Source organism: Lissotriton vulgaris, chromosome 7 (genome assembly GCF_964263255.1).
Source record: "Lissotriton vulgaris chromosome 7, aLisVul1.2, whole genome shotgun sequence".
NCBI classification, from domain to species: Eukaryota; Metazoa; Chordata; class Amphibia; order Caudata; family Salamandridae; genus Lissotriton; species Lissotriton vulgaris.
Genome location: NC_141695.1, coordinates 337997437 through 338022981, shown reverse-complemented (window position 1 = coordinate 338022981; position 25545 = coordinate 337997437). Strand labels below are relative to the sequence as shown.

At 45.5% G+C, this 25545-nt stretch overlaps 1 protein-coding gene and 1 pseudogene across 1 annotated transcript in view; one reads left to right on the top strand and one right to left on the bottom strand.

The window, feature by feature from the left end:
* Positions 1 to 25545, bottom strand: part of NTF4 (neurotrophin 4) — a 141389-nt gene that overhangs the window by 40189 nt on the left and 75655 nt on the right. The gene's annotated exons all lie outside the window — the stretch shown is intronic.
* LOC147701518 (NADH dehydrogenase [ubiquinone] 1 alpha subcomplex subunit 13 pseudogene) lies at positions 24057 to 24496 on the top strand (annotated as a pseudogene).

Sequence of the window (25545 nt, the reverse complement as noted above, 5' to 3'; positions counted from 1 at the left end):
GGTTGGTCTTGGCGGTGCAGGGGTCTTCGGTGAGGGAGATGATCAGCTGTGTGTCGTCGGCGTAGGAGATGATGTTGAGGCTGATTTTTACTATCTCTCTCAGTCTAACCCTACTTTAGTAGTTAACCTAACCCTAACTCTAACTCTAATCCTAACTACAACTAAAAGCCTATGTATAGCCCAACTACTTAAACCTTTCCCTGACTCTAATTTGAAGTCTTATCTTTAGCCTTAACCTTATTATAAATGCAACCATAGACATAAATCTATGTTTAGCCCTGGTGCCATACCACTTACCTGACATTAATTCTAACTCTAATACTAAACCTATCTCTAAACATAACCCTAACCTTAACAATAACCCTAATTGGCAACCCTATGTCTAACGCTACCATTTAACTACTTCCCTGTCTTTCATTCTAAATCTAATCCTAAACCTTACCCTAACTCTAAAAGATAAACCTAACCATAACCACGTTCATAACCCTATGTCTAGCGCTACCAATTAAACCTGACACTCGTTCTAAGTCTAATCCTAAACCCAAACCTAATTTTAAACATAACCCTAACCAAAATCACACACATAACATTATGTTTAGCTCTAAAACTTAATCCCTTTCCCCAATCTTATATCTAATCCTGAACCTAACCCTTAGCCTTAACGCTACCTGTTAACCCTACCCAAACAATGCCAATATAGTATTGTCTTTGTCTTCACTGAGGCAGTGTCAAGTGCCACTGTTGTTCATAGCATCATTGTAGTGAAGTCTAAGTAATGGTATGGCGTTGTAGTTAGGCTGCAGCAAGCATTATGGATACTACAATATCCAATTACGTTAGAAAGTAGCTATCCCAGCAGTAAATGCAAGCTCCTACGGGGCAAATCTGCTACTACAGAGAAGTAGCTTCAACTTACTAATGAACCACTTATCATTAGCGGACTAATAACATACATATCTATCAAATGAACTTACTAATAATGTGCACACCATCAGTTCATTCAATCCACAACATTAACTAGACACCAGAGAAAAAGCCACTCCTAGGAGAGTAAAACCAGTGTGAATCTGTATGTCATCAACATATGTTTGGTGCATCAGCGTAGGCAGGTTTTTAACATTGCTACAGTATGCGATCCACAGTTCTCTTGACATGAATACCCTTCATCTAAATCTGAGGTAATTACCTAAACTCACCTTCCAGGGCATATTGACTGTGTCACTAGTCCACTTTCAGACTTGTGGACGCCTGGCTCTGATGACAAAGAACAAAACCCTGATCTGGGGCTTTCGAAACATCTCCAAGTGCTCTCTTTTAAGAATTTATTTTAAACCAGGAAGTCTGTAAGCCATCATCTGATGGCACCATATATAGGAGATTCTAATTAGTGTGCAATATGTGTATTGGCCATCTGTAGACCTGTACTTGGCAGGAGCCTCCTTCTCCAGCATGAGCCTACTGCTTCTTATGAACACAAAGTGGCACCGACAGACTGCACAAAACCCTATTTGAGCGGGTGATGGCACAGGGTAGTCCACATTTCATCCACTACTACTAAACCACAAATGAGCAGCAATAGTAACCCACATAGTCCAAGTCACTAATTCACCACAGCTTAGCAACCCATATATAACCAGCCCCAAGAAACCCTTTATTATCTGCCAATAATAACCCAAATATTCTAAATCCAGAATACCCAATATATTAGCCTCAAATAACACACATATCGGCTCATAGCCCACATTAACCCAGCTCAGTAACAATAACAAGCATAGTATCAGTGCATTACTAACCCTCATCCTCATTCTGTTACAACCAATTCTGAATTTGGCGTTTTTACCACAAGCATTAAATACCCCACTGCAGAGTAACAGTATTTACTGGAGCATTGATTACAACTCTTGCAGAATAGGGGTGATATTTCTCACAGTTGGTGAATATGTTGTATTACAGGGTGTCGTACATATCTCCTATTCCAAGTTCGGTACGGCAGAAACTGAGTTTACCATACAGATTACTGCATGATTTGCCTTTTCTGGACTTTTGCCCAGATATATTTTGCCAGGCTATTTGTAGAGAAATGTGCTGGGGGAAGATTGTGGGAGTATGACAATTCCTATAAGCAGTACTTACCCAAAGAAGTTTTTATTCTGTACAGTATTAACATTTAGCCTACAGCTCGGAATCCCAATTTGTGTGCAAACTCCTATTTGCGCATGTATCAGCATTTACCTTATTAATGTAATGTGTCCCCAAGTGCAGTAATTACTAGCCCTATTCCACACCAATCAGTATAAAGACCTGTGCACTCAGTATCAGCATTGCAAATCTCAACACCAGGTTTACAGACGCGAACGCGAAGGAAGCACTGTACTGAAAGTTGGGACTGAAAGTTGCATATTACGCGAGTGCGACTGACATACACCAATGATATTCAGACAAGGCCTGGTCCCTACACAGAAGAAGTTTCCGAACAAGTCCTGTTCGATTCTTAAACACAGCGGCCTTGATTACCAAACTTGTATAATCACAGATGCTAAAAAATAACTAGTAAATACTTAAAAAGACAATACACTGTTTCCTTGAATCATCCTGTTTAAATGTAGGTCTGAATGAAAGCGACAACTTCTTATGCACTGTAATGGAAAGTTAGTGTAAAGAGGAGTAGAAGTTCCATGTTTTTACATCTTGTATTATTTGCCTGTTCTATGATAGCTCTTCATCCACTCAATAGCCAGGGCTTATCACTTCTGAGGAAGTCCGCTGTGCAGGGCTCTCATCCTCCTGGACCTCTCGGCAGCCTTTGACACCGTCTGCCACTGCACCCTAATAACCCACCTCTACAACACTGGGATCCAGGGAAAGGCCCTGGACTGGATCACATCGTTCCTCTCTGACAGAACCCAGAATGTCCGCCTCCCTCCCTTCCACTCCGATGCCACCAAGATCATCTGCGGCGTACCCCAGGACTCCTCACTCAGCCCAACTCTCTTCAATATCTACATGAGCCCCCTCGCCACCATCGCACGCAAACACAACATCAACATCATCTCCTACGCCACCCAACTGATACTCTCCCTCACCAAAGACCCTCTCACCGCCAAAGCCAACTTCCAGGATGGAATGAAAGATGTTGCAGAATGGATGAAGCACAGCCGTCTGAAGCTCAACTCGGACAAGACGGAGGTCCTCATCCTCGGATAATCCCCATCCGCCTAGGACGACTCCTGGTGGCCCACAACGCAGGGCACTGCGCCGACACCCACAGACCACGCACGAAACCTGGGATTCATCCTGGACTCCTCCCTCACGATGACCAAGCAAGTCAACGCAGTCTCATCCTCATGCTTCAACACCCTGCGCATGCTCCGAAAGATCTTCCGGTGGATCCCCACCGAAACCAGAAAGACAGTCACACAAGCCCTCGTCACCAGCCGACTGGACTACGGAAACGCTCTGTACGCAGGAACCACAGCCAAACTTCAGAAACGCCTTCAACACATACAGAACGCCTCCGCACGACTCATCCTCGACATCCCTCGCCACAGCCACATATCCGCCCACTTGAGAAACCTGCACTGGCTCCCCGTCAGCAAGAGGATCACGTTCAGGCTGCTCACCCACGCACACAAAGCGCTCCACAACATGGGCCCCGAATACCTCAACAGCCGCCTCTCGTTCTACACTCCCACCCGCGAACTCCGCTCCACCAGCCTCGCCCTCTCTAGCATCCCACAGATTCGCAGAACCACCACCGGAGGATGATTGTTCTCCTACCTAGCAGTCAAGACATGGAACTCCCTCCCCGCACACCTATGACTGACCCAAGACCATCTCACCTTCAGGAAACACCTCAAGACCTGGTTATTCGAGCAATAGTAGGCACCCCCCCACCCCCCCTCCCTTCAGCGCCTTGAGACCCTCATGGGTGAGTAGCGCGCTTTACAAATGTATTGATTGATTGATTGATTTATAGGATGATGGCTTTTGGAAAGGGAGCACACAAGCATAGGCTTCACCAGCTAGCACCACATGCAAACATAGACATCCATAACACTATTGCCCATCATCAAGGAGCCAGGAATATAACAGCATGGATTCAGGACGTAGCAACTTTTTCCAGGCGTAGATGCTTCTTCCGGTGGGTTTTGAAGGATGTGAAGGATAGGCTTTGCCAGATATCACTAGGAATCTTGTTTCAAGCCGTGGTGTGAAACGAGAAAAGGAGCAAGAGAGTGTGGCGGTCCTGTTACAGTGCCACGTTTCATATTGGCGTTTATTAGGTCTGCAACCCCAGTTTGCACTTCCTCAAAACTCCAACCAGTATCTGTACGAAAATATAAAAAAGTGGTAGAGGTTGAACTGCAACCTATGGGATTCCACAGGCTGTACCGACTTGAGTGGAAAAAGTAGTCAGTCACTACACTGGTCATCTGTCTCTCCCAGGGGAAAAAGAATGCACACAATCCTTTTCTACTCCCATGCTACTGAAAATAGTCCAACATTTACATTCTGTATGTGCCTGCTCCGGGCACCGAATACAAACAGGGCAGTGTGTACATTCTACATGTGTGTTTGCCTATTCAAAGAACAGCAGTATTTACAGGTGGCGTGTTTGTCTGGCGACACTAAATACAACAAGCACACTGCATTTTTTGGGCTACATTTTGTATCTGACTTCACAAAGCGCATAGAAAATGTGATAAATAGAAAAGCTTGAATTATTAAGAACCGCCATCATTACTTTAGGTGCATTTTATGCTGCTGTTTCAAAAGCTGACTTAGACATTCCTGAAGAGGAGCGACCATAAGTAAATTAGCCTTGGTCCTGTCAAAAGAGGCGGTTCTGTTAGCACCCATCTCCACCACCCCTATGAACAGGAAAAGAAGCAAGGGCAGTAAAACACAGCTTACATCTTTATGGCACAGTAAGCAAGGAACCCATGTCTAGGTAGACCACTTAGCAATTTAACTTAGCAAAAGAAAAGTGTTGGGTATAAATGGTTACATTAATCTTAACCCGTGGTAATTACTTGGGGTGCATTTCGCAGTGCATTTCATAGCACCATCCTTATCTGCTGTCTCTATACTGTAAGAGAAGGGAGACTGCTCAGATATGGGTCTCCATCTCCCTTTGTCACAGATTTTGAGCGGCAGGCTGGTACTGAGGTTCATGAAGAGTAAATCATGGGTGGGGTGGTTTATGTTGCACATAGAAAGTGCGTGGCATAGTAATTCAGATTGGACTGTTAGGGCCTAGGGAGATTTGCATATGGTTCATCCCTGCCTTTGGTGGAATGTGGCCCAGGGTAATTACCAGGGTCTGAGACTTACACAAGCATTCCAATCAAAACGTTTTTCCTTTCACAATAAGCACATGATACAGTTGCATAACTGTGGTGCAGCTGCAGGAAGATAATGCCAGGTTGTGAGACTCTCCTGTATGAAATGCAATCAGTAAAGAAGAAAAGATAATTAAGCAAGTATTGGCCAATACAACAGATCTAGCTTTAAACACAGGCATGTAAACACAGGCATTCACAGATGCTACTTAGATGCACAAATGTTCTTACTTTAAAGACTGTGCAATTAGCTTTGCCGATCCTGTGAAATAAGTAGCAAAAAAGAATTGCTTTCTATACAGAGTACATACATGCAACAAAGAACTGAATGTGGCAAAAAACCTATTGATTGTACTTTTCAGAAGAAAATTAGTCTCACATAGACTTCCAGGAAGCTGGAATAATACACAGACAACACCATAAAATGAGAGAGTGATTCTCCTCTTGGTATAGACTTTCCCACTCTATTAATAGTTTAAAGCATGGGTACTCACAAACATTTTCCCAGGGGCCAAAAGGTTTTGTCTGTGATGTGACCGAGGGCCAGCACGATAGGGAGGGGTGGGGGTGGAGCCCTTAAAATGGATGTAAGGGAAGTGAAAGATATAGATCCAGTGGCTAAATTTCACAACGTGAAACCAGAAAACCTGGGAATAATCCCAATTTACCCACTACCCTAGAAAATTGTTTAATTTCACTTATCTTCCTTCTTCTTCATCTATCTATATATACAACGAGCATTTGCAATGCAATAGGTCTCGCATTAGGAAAGTTTGAGCTATTGGTATTGAAAATGACACATTTTTTATTTATGTGTTGGTTTTGAAAATAGCGAAATTAATAGCTTTGTCATTTACAATGCCAATAGTTTAAACTTTCGCAAATGTGACACCTATAGCATTTGTGACGCAATATGTGTTGTATTTACATGACTTAGATATATTGATATTACAAATAACAATCGCTTGTAATTTTTGTTATAATTAATACTTTAAAAAAAGTTATTGTAATTTATAATGGCAATAGCTTAAACTTTTGTAAATAACTTTTGTGAAGATTATGTTCATTGTGTTTTATTATGAAGAAAATCGAAGAACAGAAGTGAAATATTAACATCTTTTTGTGACATTTGTAATAAAGCTTAAAACATTGAGCGAACATATTTGAACCAGTTCTTGTTGAATGATTGCACAGATTGATGCTGTGGTGGCGCTGAGTGATGTTGTGGAGGCGACAAGTGATGCTGTGGTGTTCAGTGATGCTGTGGTAGCGCATAGTGATGTTGTGGTGCCGATAGATAGATAGAGTGAGGCTGATAGATAGATAGAGTGAGGCCGATAGATAGAATGAGAGCGATAGATAGAGTGAGGGCGATAGATAGATAGACAGGCAGACAGACAGACAGACAGACAGACAGACAGACAGACAGACAGACAGACAGACAGACAGACAGACAGACAGATAGATAGATAGATAGATAGATAGATAGATAGATAGATAGATAGATAGATAGATAGATAGATAGATAGATAGATAGATAGATAGATAGATAGATAGATAGATAGATAGATAGATAGATAGATAGATAGATAGATAGATAGATAGATAGAGTGAGGGCGATAGATAGAGTGATGGCGATAGATAGAGTGAGGGCGATAAATAGATAGAGTGAGGGCGATAAATAGAGTGAGGGCGATAGATAGAGTGAGGGCGGAGTTGGAGGGTGGAGTTGGAGTTGGAGGGTGAAGTTGGGGTTGGAGGGTGAAGTTGGAGGGTGGAGTTGGAGGGTGGAGTTGGAGTTGGAGGGTGGAGTTGGGGTTGGAGGGTGGAGTTTGAGAGTGGAGTTGGAGGGTGGTGTTGGAGGGTGGAGTTGGGGGGTGGAGTTGGGGTTGGAGGGTGGAGTTGGAGGGTGGGGTTGGCGTTGGAGGGTGGGGTTGGAGGGTGGAGTCGGGTTTGGAGGGTGAAGTTGGAGGGTGGAGTTGGAGTTGGAGGGTGGAGTTAGATTTAGAGGGTGGAGTTGGAATTGGAGGGTGTAGTTGGAGTTGGAGGGTGGAGTTGGGGTTGGAGAGTGGAGTTGGTGGGTGGAGTTGAGTGATGTGGTGTGATCCTGAGTGATGTAGTGATGCCCCTGAGTGATGTGGTGGTGTCACTGAGTGATGTGGTGGTGTCCCTGAGTGATGTGGTGTTGTCCCTGAGTGATGTGGTGTTGTCCCTGAGTGATGTGGTGGTGTCCCTGAGTGATGTGGTGGTGTCCTCGAGTGATGTGGTGGTGTCCTAGAGTGATGTGGTGGTGTCGTCGAGTGATGTGGTGGTGTTGTGTGGCGTTCAGCAGTGTGCGGCGTGCAGCAGTGTGTGGCATGCAGTAGTGTGTGGCATGCAGCAGTGTGTGGCGTGCAGCCGTGTGTGGCGTGCAGCAGTGTGTGGTGTGCAGCAGTATGTGGCGTGCAGCAGTGTGTGGAGTGCAGCAGTGTGTGGCGTGTAGCAGTGTGTGGCGTGCAGGAGTGTGTGGCGTGCAGGAGTGTGTGGCATGCAGGAGTGTGAGTTGTGTGGTAGTCTGCAGCATGCAGCAGTATCGTTGTTTATACCCAAAAGTCAATAAAGACATTTAAGGGGTGGAGGGGATGTGCACCCAGTAGTGGATGCTGAAGAATGAGACAAAAATAAATAACTAGAAGGAGAAATAAGCAAATTAAAGGAAACCTGTAAGTAAATGTAAAATAAAAGGACTCAACCAGCAGCCCTGGCGGTGAAGGGAACACTGTTTCACGCAGTTGTTTACATGTGTTTAGGCAAAAAACTGACTCAGCACTGAGAGCACATGGCTTAAGTGGGCTTCCTTGCGCTCCATGTTGGATGTAGAGGAGGGGGGAAGAAAATGTTAATGATACTGGAATCGACCCGTGGTTTTTGAAGGTTCACCGAAGGCCCATAAAGGAAGTACATTTAACTATGCATGTTTGCTTCGTGATGGTTTTATCACAAAAGCCAAGCACACAGTTAAATGTTGTCAACATGACTTCCCTAAAAGATCGGTATTTTCCTTCGAAAACAATGAAACCAACGTAGATTGGCATGTAATGGTATACTTCTGTAGCTGATATACACCATAATGCCACTACCGTGTGCAAAATATTAAATAATTTTAACTTTAGAGGCACCTTAACACTTCCACTTGTGACGAAAAATCTGGCGTTCGTAGTTCGGGAAGTAGAGGCGCTGGAAGGGCGTATTGGATGAGAAACGGGAAAACACTTCACCAGCACACATACGCAGACCACACAAAGAGCCTGCAATTAGAGAAAAGAAAGCCGCGAGCTTCATTGTGAGACTGTACGCGTGACTCCGATGACAGCGAGAGCGCGTGCGCACAAATTAAGGTAGTGACATATGCGCAGGTACGAGTTGCGTTTGGGAGTTCACGCGCATGCGTAGTTATCCAGTTTGGCTTTTGAGCTTGCGCGCTGTTCTCAGTTGGTGCACGAGCTGCTGTACCCGCTCTTTGGTTGGCTCAGAGCGGTGGCGAGCGTGCGGGAGAGAGGGAGAAAGGAGCGCGAGAACCAACGCAATGGCGGTGGCAGAAGAGCGAGGGAGGCGTTCTTATATAGCGCGGACTTAACCCGAAGGTGTCAGGGCGGTTCACAATAGGAACAGTAGTGATACATGAAGCAAAAATTAAAAGTGAGCATGTTACAAAAGCAAACGTTACGTTACATGAGGCAATAGTGACAATTGTGTAAGTATCAAGAGCAAACAAAATACAAGAGATAGCAAACGATATGTTACTAGAGGAAAAAAGCTTCTCGGCATTGCTGTGTGGGGTGTGGGTGGGTGGGCGGGGGTGTGATGAGCGAGACGCGCGTGCTGGAGAGGCAGGGGGTGGGATGACTGGGCAGCTGAATGCAGCGTGCACAAAGCGAAGAGCCAACGAAAGCTCTTGAAAAATGTGCCCGTGGGGAGAATGCGCAATGGGAGAGAGGCTGTGGGCTGCGTGTTGGCGTGCTGGAGAGGGAGGGGGTGTGATGAGCGAGAGGCGCGCGCTGGAGAGGGAGGGGGTGGGAGGACTGGGAAGCTGAATGCAGCATGCACAAATTGAAGAGCCAATGAAAGCTCTTGAAAAATATGCCTGTGGGGAGAATGCGCAATGGGAGAGAGGCTGTGGGCTGCGTGTTGGCGTGCTGGAGAGGGAGGGGGTGTGATGAGCAAGAGGCGCGCGCTGGAGAAGGAGGGGGTGGGAGGAGGGCAGCTGAATGCAGCGTGCACAAAGTGAAGAGCCAATGACAGCTCTTGAAAAAAATGCCCGTGGGGAGAATGCGCGTGATTGTGTTCACATGAACTGTACTACATCCGCAATGGTTCAAGAGCTTGTTTTGCCTACCATACTCTTGTCTATTTATCCCTGCGGCATAGAATAGTCGAGACCTAAAAACGAAAGTATGTCTGTCTGTTTGTCCTTTATGCATTACTACACCATTCATCCGATTGCCATTAAACTTTGGGAAGTTTTTGAGTACACTCCCGCAAAGGTTTCTGGCAAAAAAAAAAAAATTGGTAAAAGTTGTTGAGTACACTCCCGCAAAGGTTTCTGGCAAAAAAAAATGTTTTTTAATTGTTAAATATCGGCCCCCCCGGGGCCCTCATAATCTTTCCAATACTAAATGTTTACAGTTTCCGGTGTGACTCGCTTTTGCAATGACCATCAACAAAGCACAAGGACAATCGCTGCAAGTGTGTGGACTAGATTTGGAGAATCCGTGTTTCTCACATGTACAACTGTATGTCGCCAGCTCACGCGTCGGAAAACCTTCTGATTTATTCGTGTACGCACCAGACGGAAAAACAAAAAATACTGTGTATCCACAAGCACTCGAATAAATAAAAAGAATTAAAACAACACTCTAAAATGTTTTCCATATTAAAATGAATACGTTTCAATAAAAATGACACAATGTAAATTAAACGTTATCATAACAAGTTTCCTTAAATTTCCTTTCTTCTGAGATTGCAGCAACGCGCGACGAGTAAGCTAGTCATATATAAATGGAGGTCAAAATACATGACTTCTGGGTGCCCATTGTTCAAAATTGTCATCTGTGTTTGTATTAATAATCTATAATGTTTTCCAGGTATAATAGTAACCCAGCCCAAAGAGTGTGGGGGTGGGGAGGTGGGGCAGCGCGGCGCGGGGGTGATTAATGTTTGAAAATTGATGTTTGAAAACTATTGCATTAAAAAAATTACTTCTCATGATGTAATGTGATGTACTAAGGTGAAACGATTATGCATGTTGATGAAATAGGCTTTTTGTATTTGAAGCAACCTTATCGTTATTTTTACACTTTAACTGCAAGATGTCTTTAAAAATAAAGGTGTTTTACAGTTAGTCTGTGCAGGATAACTTAGTTACTTCCTTCCTTTAACTTCAATTAATCTTCAAATAAAGGTTTGCCTGTTTATTTAACTTCTTTCTCAATGAGTCAAGAAAACAAGAGCCCTATGTTGATATTGACCAGGGGGACCACATGTAAAGGTAAGGAGGATCGCATGCTGCCATTGGGCCATACTTTCAGTATCACTGGCTTAAAGTATTGGTAACAATATATGTGGCTGCACTGTCAAGCCAGACCTAAAAGACGGAGAGGAAAAATAAAACATATGCAAACGGTGAAAACAAGAATGTTTTGGCAGTACGCATTTTCTCATTATTTTCACATAAGCACAACTTTAGTGAGACAAATAGTGGTGAGTTGACTGTTTCCATATGAGCCTGAGTATGCCAATAACCTTATAAACATGGTGCAGTGCCTACAGCCCGCATATGACTGGCTACCCAATGCACGTAAGTGGAAATTGTGCAGAAGGAGTGTTAGTTACATGTCTGTTGTGCCTATCCCAAGCACACAAAACAAATGACAAAATGTTTACAGTCTTTGTGTGGTTCTGATAGCACTGAACAAATGGTATAGTGCTGTGTTTATCTGTGTTTCCAGCATGTCTTTGACTCTAAACTAATGACAAGATACAAATAGTGCAGTGCTTACACTCTTATCTGGTGGCTGTCTTCACTAACAACATGATGCAAATGGAGCATTGTTTACAATCTGCCTCTGATGGTGCAACCATATGGACAGCATGTATAGTATTTCTGAAAACTGCCCACATATCAAAGATCACAACCTCTACTTTGAAAGTCCATGCCAGTACAACCTAACAATACCTAATCTGCTTAGCTAGTGTATTAACCCCCACCAACCATCTTCATGTTCTCACTTACCCCTCACCAATGATCACACCTAGCATATGAAATTACTCACCCATTGCAATGACGTCAAGATCAGAAACACTGCGAAGTTCAAACTCCTGGACAGAAACCTCCAGACAGCACCTATACCATCTACAATACACCAAGGTGTGTTTATAAATGGTGCCGAGCAGAAGCTCGTCTACGTCACGTTTCGAAAATGGTGATGGTAAATTGGACCTTGGAGAACAACTAGCTGTGATGTGAAAACAAAAGCGCCAGCCCTTTGCAGGAGAACATTCCTCTGTACTTAAACTGTTCACGTGCATGACCGTTCCCTCTTAACAGTCAACGCGCCTCAAAATATGTAGCTGCGGAGGTGCTAGAGTTCCCAGCGAGATGCATGCGACCCTTGACATCTTTAAACGTGGCCCAATTAAAACTTAAATGGTGTGAGGATGTTGTGGCGTAACTGCTCCCGGCTTAAGCTCATAAAACAAATAAAAAGTGCTTGCTTGCCTCGCCTGCGGATCAGCGCGCGCCCTGCCCTAATCCCGGGAATGCCCTTCAGAGGCGCAGTGATGAAACGCTCTGGAATTCCTGCCGCCAGGTGAGGAGCGCCCTGACACCTGGCCCCGCCCCACCGGGGTCAGGGCAGCCGCGCGGGCCCAGGGCAGGTGCGCGGAAGCGTCGTCGCCTGCTCACAGCAGTGACTCAGAGGCGGATCAGCCAGGACCCTCTCCCACTCGGGCCCCAGCAGCGCCTGCACACTAATCCCACCGTCAACAGGATGCTGGGCCCAGATGAGGGAGCGTGCCGGCCGGCGGCGGCACACGACGCCCGGTCTGCATCCTTTCGGAGACTGTTTACTGACCTGAGTCACGCCATTTTATCAAGGTGAGTCATGCAGGGAAGCCCTGGCAGCTGGAGGCCTCTGCCAGACCAGGGTCTATGTACGAGGCAAGGAAAGGAAAATGCCCACCGAATTTGGCTTAAATATTCGCCACAAGCTAAAGTGAAAGGAAATCGAAAAGCCACAAAAGAAAGGCTCGCTGTATGTACTCACGTTTTTAAAAGAGTACGACCCTGTGATCTCGTAATAGCACACGATATATCTTACAGCATAAGAAATAGAGGCACCTGCATGCACTAATCTACAAACAACATTTAATGACACCTCTCGTCCATAGAATAGATGTAAATGATGCAGCAGGTGCAGTGGCACCGGGGCCCAGATGACCCCACTGAGCCTTGGTTGTTGATACATTTTTACTAGGAAAAGAGTAGCGGGCCATTTTGCTTGCATGCGCTAGGGCGCATGGCACCGGTGCTATCTATGCCTCTGCTTGAATCATAAGAGGCACCGTTCCCTGCACACACTATGACCTGCACTTATGAAGCCACCTGCAAACATCAGCTTATAACCACTCCATATTGACCTCGCTTGCATCATAAAAAAACACATTAGCACATACTTGCTCTTAACAACATGTCTTACAGCATAAAAGACAACGCCATTTTGGATATACTAGACTGTAAACAGTGCTTACTGATATATCAGAAGAGACAGAGCCATTTGGTGTGCTTAGTCTATAATCATTGCATAATGAAATCTCTTACAGCAGGAGATAAGTAGCCAGCTGTATATTCTGGTCTATAACCATTGCAAAACATCTCTTACATCATAAGAGACTGTTCCACCTGTACATATCAGCTTACCCTAGCACAAAACGCATCTATAGCATCATACAAGACAACTTTTTCAGTGTTACTGGCCTATAATTAGTTAATAAAGACGTTTCTTACATCATGTCCTAACCTATAACCAGCACACTATGACATCTCTTGTATCATAAAAGACAAAGCCCGTGAAAATGAAATGAAATGAAAAATGAAATACCATTATTTGTAAAGCGCACAGCTACCTCCGAATTGGTGTCCAGGCGCTGGGGGCCCTCGGGAAGATTAAGCAAGCTATTGCTCCATCTTGTGAGTTGCTGCCTACCTGTGCCCCAGATTGCAGTGAGCAGAGTCCAGGAAGTGGTAAGGAGACAGACCAGTGCTGTCTCATCCCCAAAACAAAAGTTGTTAAAAAACGATTTTCCCTTTCTGTGATTACTGTCTTTGCCTGTGGATGTTACAGTTTAAAAATGTAGTTTTAACCTGCCTGGGATGCATATTTTATCAGCTGTTTTGTGTTTTAAACTTGTGGTTTTCCCTGCCCACGATTGCTTCCATTTAACATGTTGAATTGTGACATTTGCAGTCCAAACTCTAGTTTATCCCTCTTATTCCTGGTGACAATTCAGTTTTCCCTCCAAATTTCTTCTTTGCTCTGTGCTAAGACCTGTATGTTAAAACAGTGCACCTCCAGCCACCATTTTCTGTTCACAAGCCAGTGAAACCAGCCCCACTGCTTTCCCCCGCCCACAACAGGGATATTCTACATCAGAAGGTGCTTCTGTGAGCTGTATAAACTGTGTTTACTAGGGACTGTGCACTTCGTTTTTTGTCCAGGAGAGGGAGTAAAGTTTTATTCAAACAGTATTGTTAGTTTTCAAGTTAGTGAGGCCTTTACCTGCAGAAGTGCAAAGTGTGGATTGAGCCTGTCTATCGCCTAAGAGATTATGAACAGTAGAAGCAGCTTCCATCTCCCTGGCCAGCAAACCTTGTCTGAGGTCGCAAGGACCTTATATGGTCTGCTAGTGGTTGGTACATGTGTACACTGATTGGTGGTTGTATTTGGTGTTTCTATTGGATTAGGGTTAGTGTCCTCATTGGTTGGGTATTTAAGAGTTCTGATTGGTTTCTGGGTCTGTGATTTAATCAATGTAGGGTTGGGACTAGGGCTAGGGTTAGGATTTCTATTGGAAGTAGGGACCAGGACTTTATATGTTATTGGTTGTTGGGAATAGGGTGGGACTAGGGCTAGGGTTAGACCTTTAATTGGAAGTAGCAATTAGGGCTTCTGGTGTGATTGGTTCCTGGACTAGTTGTGCGATTAAGAGTAGGGTTAGGGATTCTATTGGAAGTAGGGACTAGGGCTTCCTGTGCCATTGGTTACGTGGGTTGGGACTACTGGTAGGGCTAGGGACTCTATTGGACATAGAGATCAGGGTTTTTTAACTGATTGGGTGCTTAGACTAGGGCTAAGATTGGCTGTAATGTCCTGGTCTCCTATTGGTTCTAGATTTTATGGCTAGTGTTGTGATTGGATAGTGTTAGGTTTAGGGTTCCCATTGGCTGAAGTCGTCACCTGATTACTAGGGTTAAAAAAGGCCAGGGATAGGGCATTGAGGCTAAGGGCGGAGAGGACAAGGGCATTTGCCTGTTTGAGCCTGTTAAGGGCGGAGCAGACAAGGGTCAGAAATGCTGCCCATTAACCCATTTAGAAATACCCAACCCACACCATCCACATCCACAAACTTATGGTACTTATAGATCTATATCACTTTCTTCTAATTTAGCATTTCCAGTGCACTACCCTATTTCTCAGTCTATACTTCTCTCAATATACCTTCTAGCCCAACTTTCTGACTTATCCCAAGCTTCTTTCTACTACTCTTTCCAATGCACTACCCTATCTCTCACCCTATACATCTATCATAATATTCTCTACACCCACTCTCTCATTTATCCCAAACCCCATACCCCTAATATATTCCCCAAAAAAACCCTTTCTAGACTCTCTCCTACTCTACCCCTCCTTGCATCATCTGATATCTTTTACTAAACCGATCCCCTAAAATAAACCTTTCTAACCTCTTCCCTCTGACTCCTCCGCTCCAAAACTCCTTTTTACTCATCCAAAAGCCTCCTCCTACTGCTAAAAAAAAAAAACATCTTTCACTCTGTTATTTCTCCACTATCCTTTTCAATCAAAATTAACAGACTAACATGTTCACTTCTCAAATTCCATATTCAACTATACTAATTCACCACTAATCCTTTATGGGTTCCGGAGTGGCGTGCTACTCGCCAGAAAAGCGCTTCAACATCCATCAGGGGAAACACGTGCTATATGAATGCAAACCTTTCCTCCCCTTTTATCCCTCCGCTATCCTTCTCAATCCAAATAACTGACTAATATCCACCACTGAAATTACTTCATATTTCACCATATTCATTCACCACTAATCCTTTATGGGCTTCCTGAATGGCGTGCGTCAACACCCCATCAGGGGTAACAAGCGCTATATAAATACAAACCTTTTCCCTCCTCTATCCTTCTGATATCATTCCAAATTCAAATAACTGACTAACCTATCCACTACTTAAAATGTACTTGCATGTGTCACTATACTAATTCAACACTAATCCTCTATGGGCCCCGGAATAGCGTGCTACTCACCGAAAAAGTGCCTCAACGCCTCGTCAGGGGTAGTAAGCCCTATATAAATGCAATTACAATACAATATAATACATGGTGTTCGGCTAACCTGCCACCGGCACCGGGGATTGAAACATGAACCCCCGTAGCCCGGAGTCAGGCACCCTGGCTGCTGCGCCACACCTCTTCTACAAGGGGGAAATACTACTCTATAATCAGTGCAAAATGACATTTTTTCATAGCTTTGGAAGGACGAGAAAGGTTGGTTGCCATCCCCTGCTCAAAGTAATGTCTTCCTTTGACCTAGCAGGAGTAGGTGAAATCTGGGCCTTTGAAGGTTGTAACATTTCTGCTGAGTTGCCAACCTTGATGCTCCTCCACTTCTTTCATTTTTCATGAGCTATATCTGTAAAGTTGCAGACAGTATCACTGCCTTCCAAAAGTGGCCATACTACTACTTGTGCCACCACCTGCCATTCTTGTCCACTAGGCATCATTTACCTCTTTTGACAGCATCTCTGTGATTGCACATCTTGCCATATGGACTACTAGGCAGCCTTTGACTTCTCCTTTTTCTTTGGGTACACACATACAGTACCCCACTGTCCCTCGGGCTAAGTTGGTGCTATGTAGCTGCCTGTATGTTTTAGCCCCCTACCCATCTCCCACCAAACTGGACTACATATAACAGATTTGTTCCTCTTTCTCCTTTCCTCCTCCATCTGCCATTCCTCTTACCAGATCCACAATTATTTACAGAGTGGTGGACCCAGCTGCTGTAATTAGCATGTGATATGCATTGAAAGCGTAAGAGAAACCATGAAATAAAACCTAGGACCTTTTTGGCTAACTGCAATTACAATCTATGCACCTATCTCTCACAACACCTCCTCCATCCCACTGCTAGGCACAGCGCCCCAAGACAAAACAAGAGCACCTCTGTCGTCACTAATGCATGACATCAAAATGCTTCCTACGTAGGGTCACAACAAGTACAACACTACCAAGCACTCACTTCCCCAGGCTAATAGCATGCTCTATCTCTGCTTAAGCTTTTCCGTGTCTCACAACGGGGATGACATACTATATAAATGCTATAATAAAATCCATAAAGACATCTCTTATATCATAAAAGACAAAGGATGCTGGACATACTAGACTATAAATGGTGCATAATGACATCACCCATGTCATAGGAGAGATAGCATTCTGCGCATACTAGATTTTGACCAGCGCATGATGTCATCTCGTACATCATAAAAGAGAGAACTCTCTGGACATTCTAACCTTTACCTGGTGCATAATGACCTCTCTTGCATCATAAGAAACAGAGCCCACTGCACATGCTTGTCTATAAGCAGACTATAATGGCAGCCCCTGCATCATAAGAGGGACCCCTCTGCAGCTAATAAGTGTATAACGATGTCTCCTGCATTATACGATGCACCCCATGGGGCGTACTAGCCTATAACCAATGCACAATGATGATACTTATATCTTAGGAGACAGAGACCCAGGCCCATATTAACTCTATGCATTACACACTGTCATCTGCTACATATTACAGATGGCCCCTCTACACATATAAACTCATTCTCAGTTTCACGTTGATATAGCTCACATCATAGGAGACAGACCTTGCATATAGCAGCCTATAACAATTAAATAATGACATATCTTACAACAGAAGAGCCAGGTCCGTGCAAATAGTAGCTCAAAATTAGCTAATAACATCTCTTGCAACATAAGAGACAGCCTATGCACCTGTTAGCCTATAACACAATTTCTAACATCGCAAGAGCCAACTGCACCTTCTACTTTGTAACAAACTCACAAAGACATTTCTTCCATAACATTAAATATGCCATAAGGAACACGGAATCTGGACCTTAAATGTTAACCATCTCGCAATAATGCAGTGGAAGCTGGTGAGCCTTCAAACAGGCAGGACTCAAATTCCTTAGCAGAAACATACAAAGACAGCGAGCCTCTCACACATAACCCACCGGCTCACCACAGAGGTTGAGGGAGAAAATGAAGGGGAATCTGGTTCGTTTTACAATACAATGTGCAAAGAAACTGGTAAAAAGCCTCATGTTTTATAGGTAGTTCACAAGTGTTTTCTTGCCTACCAACAGAAACATCTTTGGTGGTGTAAGGGGTTCCTTAATAAACACAATCTTGATTAAAATATGTTTTTTTTCTACAAAAAAACGTAAGCTTTTTATTTTGAAAGCAGCAAGTCACAATCAACAAAACAAGACAAGAACTCTCCGTTCCTAGTCGGCACATATGCTGAAAGTCCCTCGAACAAAAAAGGTTAACTGGGGTGACACGTGTTTCACTATCTCTTCATCCAAACTCTGGAACACACTGCCTATCCACATCAAAACCGTCCCAACTCTCCTTAGTTTCAGGAAGAAACTGAAAACCTGGCTCTTCCCAGTATAACTTATCACCTCAGTGATGGTTCTGTATTCTAGCACCGAGACACCCCCGGGTATTTGCGCGCTCTAAAAATGGCTCAAACATAAACATAAACATAAACTAATACATAGTATATAGGGAATTTTAAGGTACGATTTCATGAAGAAATTAGTTAAAGTGCTGTACTCCTGTAGCACAAACAGTATGAGTATGTAATTTGACACTGCCTCCTGTACAAACCATGTTCCTCCACTTCTTCCTTTTAATACTTGTTGCTTCAAAATAAATTATCAGTATGTTGACTGGAATTACGCCATTCTGCGGCAGGGACATTTTGAATATAATTATAGATTTGCCACACTGGGCACTTTATCCATAATCCTCTGCATAATTTGCAGATTTTAACACAAATTGTATCTAGATAAAACCTATCAAAAGTTGCCGGCAATACTACCACACATCATCTCTTAGTCGCAGGCCTTTTTTGGTGGAGACAGGTCACCTTACAATTGCTGAAAAAACTGTTCTTAAGTGTTAGGATATTGATAACGTGAAACCTTTGACAATACAGTGGTCCTGTGTAAAAATAACAAGAGAATGAGGTAAGACTGCTTCAAAATGTACCAAATTATGTCGCATAATGGTTTCCTTGCCGCATTACTTCATCCTCTTCTGACACAAAATTCCAGCGGCCCTGTCAGTCACTTGTGTCTTAAACCAAAAGTGAAGGAAAGAGCAACACATGCCATGTTAAAAACACAATACGAAACAAGCATTTACAATGCAATGGTCTCGGCATTATTAAAGGTAGAGCTATTGGCATTGCTCATGACATTTTTTTTCATTTACAAAAAAAAACATAAATAAATGGTATTGTCATTTACAATGGCAATAGGTGAGCATTAGAGAGTAGTAGAGAGTATTCGCGTACACAGAGCCACACACACAGAAAGCCACCCACACACACAGAGCCCCACACACACACAGAGCCACACACATACACACAGCGAGCCACACACACACACACACAGCAAGCCACATACAAACACACACAGCGAGCCACACACACACACACAGCGAACCACACACACACACACAGAGCCCCACACACACACAGAGCCACCCACACACACAGAGCGCCACACACACACACACACACAGAGCCCCACACACACACACACACACAGAGCCCCCCACACACACACACACAGAGCCCCCCACACACACACACACAGAGCCCCACACACACACACAGCGAGCCACACACACACAGCGAGCCCCCCACACACACGGAGCCCCACAAACACACATAGAGCCCCCCCCACACACACACAGAGCCCCATACACACACACAGAGAGCCCCCCCCCACACACACACATACAGAGCCCCACACACACACAGAGCCCTCCCCATACACACACAGAGCGGTCGCGACTAGGACAACGCAGGCGCCTGACCCCATTCTAGTTTGTCTATTAAATGATGTCATGCAGCCTCCGGGGTTCAGTTGGAGAACAAGCGCCTCTCGGGTTGATACAGCAAGCCTCTGATGACGCTAGTCCAAGACCTAAAAAACGAGTGCTTGCTTTGCGCTAGAAATTCTTAAAAGGAAGAGAGAGAGAGACCAGGGCTGCATGCTCCAGTGCAGAGTGGTTCTTTTTTGGCCTCTCGGTGCTGGGGGAGGGGGCACCTCCAGGGAGATATACTGCGCCTTTCTGTGCAATTGTCTGAGAAGTGCAGGCACTGCCCACACGACTTCCAAGGCAAAGCAGCCCCAATCAAAGATTGCCACAAGTCATTTGCTTCTCCGCCCGAGATGTATACACAGGGCTGGCTGGGAGCAGCACACCCCAGTTACTGCGAAATGGCAGCTTTGCATACGACAAACAAAGGTGAATTGATGCTCATTTGGGAACCCAGGGATAATGCCCCGAGCACAACAACCTCTCTTTACGCCCGGTCCAAACTGGACCCTCAGTTTAACTGAATTGTTAATGACGTGTTTAGCATATTATTAAAGTGTACAAGTGGCATGGGTGCCCAGACGCGCTCTCCAGTTAACCTGCCATTGAAATGCAGAGCACACGCTGCTCGAGCGGCGTGCACACATTCTGACAGCAAGATTACATTTTATACTGTGACAATCCTGCCACAGCTGGGTTTCGCTGCAGCGTTAGTTTATTGTGCTGAAAGTCTGTGCCCTAAATGACAAATAGCCAATCTGACATTGAGAAATATAGGCTTTCAAGCATCTCCTGCTTCCGCCCAGTGAAGGCGCTTGAAGAAAGCGCCAAACAAAGGAAAGAGCGGAAAGCCTGAGGCTTCGAGGCCCCTGCGGACCATCCACACGGGCCTCCCTGGTACTCCGTGGTGCATCGCTCCTCGTCCTGACTTCACCCAACTCCTCACCACCCGTGTGATGCCCCACACTTTAGTCGCCTCTTTTCTATACACATTTTCCCTATGACTCTGCCTGACTCTTCTCAGCCTGTGGGGATCCCCCTCCCTCCTCACCTCTCCACCATGTGACGCTTCACGACGGGCAGCAGACCGGCTTTTGAGCCGGGTCCCGCTTTAAAGTGAGGGAGGCCCGGCGTGTTTCTCATCGGCGGTTTCCGAGCCAGAGTGAGCCGCCTGGGAGACCGGCCTCAGTTATTGGATGTGTAACGGCTACACCCAACACGCTCTCGAAACCGGGGGCGGGAGTGCAGACGGTGAGCTCTGTGTAGTTTGATATTCATAGTTTAAGACCTATACCCAGGGAACCACACTGGACGAGGAAGGGTGGCTGTAATAAGGCCTCTATCGAGGCTTAGGTTGGAAGAGAGCCAGGAGATCCAGGCTGTACCCGATGCAGTGTTTAGGTGAAGAGTCGTTTAGATTTAGACTACAAACGGACTCGAGGGACATTGCTGTATTCTCCAGGGTCAGTGCCCCCCTTCTAGGCTGAAAAACAGCAGGAGCTGCACGTAGATTTCTTTTTAAGTGGGTTTTGCTGCAGTGTTAGTTTAAAGTGGGTTTTGCTTCAGTTTTAGTTTAAAGTGGGTATCGCTGCAGCGTTAGTTTATTGTGCTGAAAGTCTGTGCCCTACACGACAAATAGCCAATCTGGCGTTGAGAAATGTAGGCTTTCAAACGTCTCCTGCTTCCGCCCAGTGAAGGCGCTTGAAGAAAGAGCCAAACAAAGGAAAGAGCGGAAAGCCTGAGGCTTCGAGGCTCCTGCGGACCATCCACACGGGCTTCTCTGGTACTCCGTTGTGCATCGCTCCTCATCCTGACTTCACCCAACTCCTCACCACATGTGTGACCCCCCACACTTTAGTCGCCTCTTTTCTATACACATTTCCTCTATGACTCTGCCTGACTCTTCTCAGCCTGTGGGGATCCCCCTCCCTCCTCGCCTCTCCACCATGTGACGCTTCACGACTGCACATATGACTTTCCGCCGTTAACTTGTACGACTCTCCCGTTCCTTTCTGAAGTTTTCCACTCGCCGACTCTGTTTTTTTTTAATCCATCTTTAATGTCCTTTTTCCATCTACCCTGCTCTTGTGTCCTCTATTTGCTTCCATGTTTGATTGCCTGTTCCTCTTATTATTTGGATCAGTCGTCCTTGTATTATTAGTTTCCCTCTTTTCAGCCCCTTCCACTGCAGTCACTCCATTCTTTGCTCAGCGCCCCCCGCACCATGTTCCCTTCTCCGTCTGCACTTTCCAGCTACGCGCCAGGACACTTTACCTCCCGTGTACTCAGTTTACATCGCATGTAAGCAGCAGGCAGCGCCGTGATCCCGCGTTGCTTCCGTGTGTGCGTCCATGGCGTGCAGCCTGACATTCCACTGACCAGAGGCGCGCTCTGGACAGATGTTTCTGCGGCCTGCTTGTTCCAACGTGCCAATGCGCTGCCAAATAATAAAATAAAGAAGCCACGGAAGGCTTAATAAGCGCCACCACGTTACTCCGAGGCGAAGCAAGAATGCCTCGGAGAAACCAGCGTCATTTTCAGATTCGGGGGCGTGGTTTTCCTTCTCTCCTCTTCCCATTGGCTGGAAGGTAAAATTCCAGCCAATGGGAAGAGGAGAGAAAGAAAACAAGAAAGAAGCTTAAAAAAACGCCCCCGAATCCGAAAAATATGGGGCTTGAACCGAGTGATGCCCCTCTCCTCCAATGGCTGGCCTTCGTTTAGGAAGCCAGCCAATGGAGAAGAGGGGCGGGTTCAAGCCCCCTAACTAAGAATCATTAAATCTCTGACCGAGACTGCGCAAGCGCAGCCTACGGTCCTCGACCTAAAAAGGAGAAAAACGCTGAATCCGGTTTCAATACACATTTAACCTAGATTGCACCTTAATTTAATGAACTGTTTATGGTGCTTTGAGTAGTGTCAGTTGTGCCTGAGACTGCTTTGTAGCATTTTTGAGGGATGGGCAATTTTGTACTGTTGGGCTAGCCACAAACCTCAGCTAACCTGCTTTTCTTATGGTGGATTGCACAAAATATCCAGAGACAGTGGCCATCTGGTTGCTCTTTTGGTAGCTTGAGCCCCATGGGGGGTTTGTTTCCCTGTACTGGATTTCCCAAGGAGGTAATTAATGACCAACTTCATGTTAATATACATGAAAGTTATGTAGAACATATGTACATGAAGTGACTTACAAGCTCTCCATCTCATACCTCACCAGGACTAACAGGCCGTTGGAAGGTTAAACAAGCATTGGCATAGCCAATAGGTCTCGCCTTTGGGAAGTGTTTAGCTAGAGCTATTGGCCTTGCCAATGTGTTAGGCTATGTTGCATAGCAGTGTGGCTGCTGTGCAGCATGATGAAAAGTTATAATAAAGTGTTATAAGCATTTTTGTTACCTTATATTTAACCAAGTAAACATTATGTACAAATGAACGACCCTATTAAAAAATAATTAACAAATACGTCTTCCAGTTTGTCTGTCGTGGTGCTGAGGTGATGTTGTGCTGATGCTCAGGTGATGCAGAGTTATACTGACATGGTGCTGAGGTGGTGGTGTGCTTGTATGGAGGTGGTGCTCAGTGATGCATTGGTGTTGCTGTGCTGGTGATGTGCTGATGCCGAGGTGGTGCTGCATTTGTGCTGAGGTGGTGCTGTGCTAATGCTTTGATGGGGCTGCGCTGGTGCGCTGGTGCAGAGTTGGTGCTTTGCTGGTGGTGGTACACTGATGCGGAGGAGGTGTGTGCTCCTGCCGAAGTGGTGCTGTGGTGGTGTTGAGTGATGCTGAGTAGATTCTTCGCTGGTGCTGAGGTGGTGCTGAGTGGTGCTGCAGTGGGGCTGAGTGAATCTGTGCTGGTGCTGCACTGATGCGGAGGTGGTGGTGCTGCATTGATTCCAAGGTAGTGCTGCACTGGTAGTGAGGTGGTGCTGCGCTGGTGTAATTGTTCGTCGACAGTATGGGGAGAGATATAGACATGCTGTTGCAGGATTGAAAAAAGTGTATGGCGATAAAAGCTCACAGAGAAAGAGGGGGTCCACACCGGGATGACAGTGTCCTGCAAAAAATTACATGCAGTCTAAAACAATCTAGAGACCCTTTGTGTGTAACCATTCCCAGGGCAGGGGGGCTGAATAAATATTACACAAATAGCTGATTGATTGACGGTGCCCAACGAGTGCTAAAGAACGCTAAATAAACTACGAGGCATGTCTCGTATGGTGCTGCGTGATGTCACGCATCGGCTGTCTGGCGGAGCCAAGATGGCGGCGATGGCTGTAAAGGTGAAGCAGGACATGCCGCCCCAGGGGTTTACGGCTCCATTGACTACAAGAGGCACCTGCCTCGGAGGGGACTCTCTGGTTACTCCATGTTTGCTATTGGGATTGGCACAAGCATATTTGGAAACTGGACTGTATTCAAGTGGAACAGGGAGAGAAGGCGCCTGCTGATTGAAGATCTAAAGACACGCGTGGCACTGATGCCCCTCCTGCTAGCAGAATCTGACCGGGGTATTTTGCGGAAGATGCAGGAGAATCTTGAAGAGGAAGCCAAAATTATGTAAGATGTTCCTGGCTGGAAGGTTGGGGAGTCTGTCTTCCACACTGACCGCTGGGTCACTCCGATCATCACTGAGATGTACAATCTCTGCCCCCGGGGAGAGCTGGTACATAAACGGTTTAGCTTCCAGCGCTATGTGTAGAGCTGAAGACTGATTCCACATACCATTAATCCGCAAGTCGGAACAACGACTTGCGGAGGGGTGGGAGAGGTGTTGGATTTAAAATCCAACACCTTCCCTAGTGTCCGCACAGACTGGAGTTGTAATAGTAAATTATACTATTCCAACTTTCAGTGCCCCCCTCCGCAAGTCGTTGTTCCGACTTGCGGAGTAATGGTATGCGGAATCACAACGTGGTCATTGTAACAACCGCGTTGTGATTCCCTGCGGGGTAAAAGAATGCAGGATTTAAAGGTATTTTCATAGAGAGTACATGGGCCAGCAACTCGACACCTCCAGTTCCACAGGCCAATGATGGCTTCTCTGAACACGGGAGTGTTTGGTACCAAACTACTCCTCTCAATAAACTCACACTGATGCCAGTGTGGTATTTATTGAAACATGTACTTAGAGGGCACTTTAGAGGTGCCCCCTGAAAACCTACCAATCCTGGTGTGGTCACAGACTGGCATTAGGCAGCCAGCCACTACCCAACATGTTTCTGGACCCCTGGGTCTAGAGACTCCGCTCTCTGGAACCAGAAACAAGGCGCATCCTAGACAGAGGTGTCACACCTCCTCCCACAGGAAGGGCACATTGCTGAAGAGGGAAGCTTCAAAGGCCTGTCATCTTTGTAGTGTGATCCCCAGTCTCTGCTGCGAGCAGCAGATAGCAGCTCCCGTTTTAGACCCCCACTTTGGGCGGGAAAAGTGGCAGGAAAAACAAGGAAGAATAGGAGGTTGCCCACCTCTGCCAACTCCATCCCTAAGGTGCAAAAGGTGAGGTGAAGCACATCTTTCAGTCTTTGCCATCATGAAGATGGGGGAGACTCCTCCAATCAGGACTGTGAATATGCCCCCTCCCAGAACAGAGTGGCATAATCGAGGGTGTAGACACCCCGGGTAAGGTGCCCAATGGCCCTTTCCTGTCACTCCCTTAAAACACCCCTGAATCTAGTATTTAGGTGGCTGCCCCAGACTCTGAAACTAGTTACTGCTCACATAAGAAGAAGGATGAAGAAAACGCTGTGC